The sequence below is a fragment of the Pteropus medius genome, unplaced genomic scaffold, assembly GCF_902729225.1.
Source record: "Pteropus medius unplaced genomic scaffold, Ma_sr-lr_union100, whole genome shotgun sequence".
NCBI lineage: Eukaryota > Metazoa > Chordata > Mammalia > Chiroptera > Pteropodidae > Pteropus > Pteropus medius.
The window spans coordinates 923,815-929,652 of NW_024354499.1; positions in this window are offsets into that span (position 1 = coordinate 923,815).

The following is a 5,838-nucleotide window of genomic DNA, read 5'->3' on the forward strand; positions in this document are numbered from 1 at the left end:
CTAGGCAAGTAAAGGCGGAAGTTTCTTGGCGCCTGCGCAGTGCGACTATATGCCTCTTCATGAGAGGCACATCTCATCAGCAGAGTAAAGCTCCACCCCAGGCCCGATTTAAATTAGGGAAAGGTCACCTTGCGGACTCTCTTGGGCCTTATTGTGCATATCCATGATAGGGAAAGTCCCCTGTCGCTGTTATGCAGATCTTTGAGGTTTGCCTCCCTAGGCTTCTTGTGTGAATTGGTGGTACCCTAGGGCGGAGAGTCTTGTGAAATTTATCAGGCTCCAGCAGCTGATTAACTCAAGAGCAGGAAGTCGCCCTTGGTCTCAGTTTCATCCATTAATCCCGAAGTAGGGAAAGGGGTGATGATAGGTGAAGAGTCCTCATGTGCAAAGTAAGTATGCAGAAAGTCTGACAGAAAGTCTAACAATCCTTGCCACGACTGTTAATACAGAAATTCTCTGGCACTCAGGAGCTCAGTCTTCACAATTTGGGCTCTTCTAAACAACCACAAAGGTGACATGTAATAGTCTGTAATGTTCCTGAGGTATGAATGTATCTGAATGGCTGAGAGGCTTGAGAACATCTCTTTGCCGGTAAGTGTACCAATGAGTGTGTTTCATATAGTATTTCTCATTAGGGATTTGTGGGGCTATTTATATTTTCTGTTGTACTTGGCTGTAAGGTTGTATAGGAAACCTTTCGATGGTCAAAGTTAAAAAGTTGCTGTGGAGAACAGGAGCAAATAGAGGTTCTTGACAAGAATTGCCAAGTATCGTTATGAGTCAATCTGAGGTGAAAGCAGGGATTGGCTTTTAATTCCAGTACTTGCCCTGTTTTTATAAATTCCCAGGCTACAAATTTTCCATTTGTAAAGTATCATACAAAAAAAGAAACCAACAACATTAAAAAAAAAAAAAAAAGAATAGTAGGAGCCCACAAAGCCTAAAATATTTACTACATGATTGCCAATCCTGCGTCAGAAAACGCAAATATACACCACTTCTCTGTGGTTACTTAAATTTCTCCAGCTATGTTCAACAGTCTTCAGCACAAAAGTTACAAGGACTGACTGATTGATTCACGTGGGAGCTAAAAGGATTAAGGGAAAATGAAAATATAATTGATGTGTTGGATTGTGGGGACTAGGCTGGTCAGAAAAAGAAGTAGAGACAGAAGAGGGCTGATATATTTAAAGAAGTAGGGGGAAAAGTGGATTGGAGATCTTAAAAATTGGGATAATGAGAGTAAGAGAGCAATGAGAATATTGGAGTTTGAATGAACTCAGGGTACTGAATGTGAGTCTGATATTTCAGAGACAAGTCAGTTCCAAATTATGTCAAGGAGAATATGTCTTTGGGAGTGAGCAGCAGAAATGGGATGAGGGAAGATGGCTGGAGTTGAAGAGATTAAGGAGGTTTAGGATTAAGTCCTGGGCAAAAATTATCCATATATGAAAATTTAAATATAATAAACCAGTGTGCTTTATTTCCTCTGTAAATCACCCACCATGCTTGGTGTCACTGAACCCAATGTGAAGTCACTGAAAACAAAGTTGGGAAAAAATATAGTCTGCTCTCAGGAAGCTGTGGGAGCCAGCTCTAGCATACCACTGAAAGTGAACAAGACCTCAAGAAGAAAGATTTGATGTTCAAGAGCTTTAAACAAACAGGGAAAAAAGAATAAGAATATTCTTCTAGTTCTGGGACAATGAAAACAAGAAATGGAGACTAAAGAAGAGGCCAAACCAATGTCATATTCCGAATATATGACCCCTTGTTCAGGAAGACTCTTAAAAGATCTTATTTATAAGCCAAGGAATTCCTTGGGATAGGAGACACATAGCAATTCTTCATTTTCTTAGGATTGATCAATATTATCAGGATTGTTTTTTGAAGCTTAGAGCTGACACTTTAATTTCCAAACCAAGTACTGGAAGGCTCTGACAATTCTATTCCAAGAAAGGATATAGATTATGTTGGGGGCAAGGGAAGAGAAGAAACATTTTAATATTTTGTTAGAGAAAACCTTCTCTCAGCCCCTGAAATACCAAAAGAAAGGTACAATTGGATGACATCATCAATTATCTTTGTTCCAGCAAGGTTCCCATTTGAGGCAAGTAATAGAAAAACAGCTACAAAAGGAAAACTCTCTTTATATGCCCCTTTATCTTGGAGAAGTTCAATGTATTTGAGTGTTCAAAAATTAGGAAACACACACAAAAACTCATCAGCATAAATTATTTCAGATAGAAAATAAAGAACCTTACAGATAAGGTTCTTGGGGGGTGTGGGGAGGGTAATCTCTGTTTCTTAAGATATCCACGAACATATACTATATTGTGCTGAGAGACTCAACAACCAGAAAATATCAGCACCTTAAAACAATCGTCTATTGCACATATACATCACATCTTAGCAACTATAGAGAAAGGAAAAATGTAATGAGCCACTCACTGGCTCTGAAAGCTTTCAAATGGAATTAACACGTGATTGGTCCATTCATGTTTCATTGGCCAGAGGAACTTACTTGGCCACTTCTCAGTTCAAAGGAATAGGGTATTTCACTCTCCTACAAAGCCTGAATATTTGTAAACAATTATATAGACTACCAGTTTTAGCATTTTGAAATGTTTGTCTTACTGCTTTAAAAAAAAAACCAGTCAGTGAATTTTGGCCTAACATGGATTTATCTCCTGATGGCCGAGGGATCTCCAAAATAGGCATGAAAGATGAAGAGTGGATGTGAGACTTAGGGGAAAGGGAGTGATTGAGCCAGAAGGCCAGTGTGGTTGCTGACGGTGAATAGACGGATCAGGGGTTCAGTTAATGACAATGACTAGTAAGGCAGATGGTTCGTTCGCATCTAAAGACAGTAAGCCTCAAAACAGGTCAATTTTTTACAATAAATTAAAAACGAGTAAGTATAAGAAGTTAAAGACTGCTTCCACTTCCCCCAGTGTTCCCCTGACTGGCAAAGGTAATTTGAGGGGTTATGATAAGTAAATGTACCAACAGACCTGCCTACAAAGAACCTGGAAAATTTTCAGCGCCCAGTGAGATGAGAGGAGCAAGCTAAAAGAGCAGAGCAGAAAAGAATCCATCATGTGCTCATTACACCAGAAAAGCTAAAGCGATACAGTGCTTGATGGGGGCAGTACCATGACATCACAGTAACAAAGACACATCATAATTTGTGGGAAGAAAAAGCACTGTGAACATTCGAAGCCACGCATCACAAATCTTTGAATCCCAAAATCTTCTCTAATTTTACCAGACCCAAAATAGTAATATTAAAAACTGAGACAGATGTGTTATTTCTGGGAGGTCTCAGAATAACTTATGATCTGCTGTTTTAAATTCACAGGGAAGAAGCAGTGTGATATAACCATTGTCAGGACAAAATAAGCTTCATTTTGACATCATTTGAAGCAAAATTTGTAAAATAAGAACAAAAGGCAACACTGACATAGTGCTCCCTTTGAAAGTAGATTAAATTATAGATATAATAATCAGGATGATATCAGTTTCCAATATATACAGTTTTAGAAACGCTTTGTCTAAAAGTAAATGTATAATTTCCTGATTTTGATCATTATACTGAGGTTATCAAAGACTATGTCCTTGTTTTTAGATATACACACTAAAATATTTAGGGCTAAAAGGACATATATTTGAAATTTCTTCTCAAATGATTCAGGACAAAAAATGTATATATACTTATAATATAGGTAGTAAGAATGATAAGGCAAACATAGTAAAATGTTAACATTTAAAGGATCTGGGTGATGGATATATAGGGATTCTTTGTATTATTTTTACTTTTCTATAAGTCTGAAATTGTTTCTAAGTTAAATGTTAATGTATAATGTATAAAATTTCAAGGAATAAATTCTTAGAGATTGAATACCTCTTCTTCGTGAAAAAAAATGAGAGCTACAGAAGTAATTATTGAAGATGGCAGTGCATGGGCAAGCGTTGATAATGGAGATTTATTTGTTTATCACCAAGTACTTACTGAATATTCTGCACCCTACCAAAAATAGACATTCTTCAGTCTTCTGAAAACTCATCACCATTTTATATGGTTAATGACATTCTCAATACATAATATGACACACTTTGATCTAGTGCTTATACTATCTGGTGAATTGAGGCATCGAACACAGGGAAGGAACAATAGAATTAATTAAAATTATGGTACTAGATTTGTAAATGGACTCAGATATAACTCTCATCAACATACACAAACAGAAGATTAATAGTAAACTAAATGAAAATATATCAGTCACTGAAGGCAAAGCTATATTTAGTTGTTTTTATTTTATGGTAAAACTTAATATTCAGGCAGGGAAAATATACATTTACTTGTCAAATAGCATAAAGTAATTCCTTTATAGTTTAGAAATAATTTTATTTCTGAGAAATATTAAAAACTGTAGGCTTTCAATCATGTACTTAACTGTAATCTAGTCAACATTTAGAGGCCTTCTACCATGTGTCAGGCACTACTGTGGGCACTGGGGATATAAGGTAGAGAATAAAACCAAAATATTTCCTGTCTTTTTTGTGCTTACATTGTAGAGAGAATAACAAAAAACAAGATGAAAAAAGTAAATATACATATAGTGTTATATCAGTAACACTATATATTATTTACTTTGTTAAAGTAAAAAGAAATAAAATAAAAAAATAAGAGGGATAAGAAATGTTCAAGGAGAGGATGAAATTTTAGATAAGGTTGCCAGAAAAGTAATCACAAAGAAGGAAATGAGAAAATAAGCCATGCAGATGTCTGAAAAAAGAGCATTCCAGAGAGGGAACAGTGAACACCAAGACCCTGAGGCAGTAGCACACCTGGTGGGTTGAGAAACAGCAGTTGGCCTCTGGCTGGAGCAGAAAGTAACAGGGGAGAGAATAGAAGATGATGCCAGAAAAGTACCTAGGACATAGATCACATAGGACCTTATAAAAGTAAAGACAGTGGCTTCTACTCTGAGTGAGCTGGGAAGCCATTAGCAGATGCATAACGTGATCCGTCATATGTTTTTCAAGATCTCTTTGACTTCTGTACAGAGAATAAGCTGCAGGAAAGCAAGTCCAGAAGCAAGAAAATCAGTTAAGAAATTATAGCAATAGTCCAGGTAAGAGGTGACGGTGGTTCAGATCAGAATAGTATCAATGATGGTGATTGATTTTTTTTTTAATATCCAGGCAATCTTTGTTTTGAATGGACTGCAGAACTATAATATGTCCCTGCTAACTAAAACCACATATCTTAATAATCAATACTCAATCTTATCTTAGTAATCAATGGGAAAAATTACAATTGTTCTCAACTTTTTTTTCTCAAAGCATTGAAAACTTCCTAGTGTCAGTTATAAACATATAGGAGAATGAAAGAATAGTACAGTCCTTCATTTATTTAGGACATTGTAATTTAAGCCATTAGAAACATTGAGATTTAGTGTTTTCTTTGTAAAAAAAAAAAAAAACCCCTTCAAGAGTCATTTGAATAGAATTTGCCCTTTTCTATTTGTAAAACTTAAAATAATGAGCAAGCATCTCTCCTATGCCTTGGTGAATGGTGGTGCTCCTAAGTCTATGTGGGCTTCAAACATTTTATCCTTTGCACTTTCGATGTCTTGAAATACCTCCTAGAGTTCTCTTAGTGTAAAGTTATTTGTCAGCATCACCTTCTCTGGGGCATTCATCTTTTTTTGCCAAGACCTCTTTCTTCACTTATGTTGATAAGTCTATCTTAACTAAGTCCCTCTAGCGACAAATCTAGAGTCTCTTGAACTATGGCTGTGCCAATATTTCCCTGAACAGGTGTTTCACTTG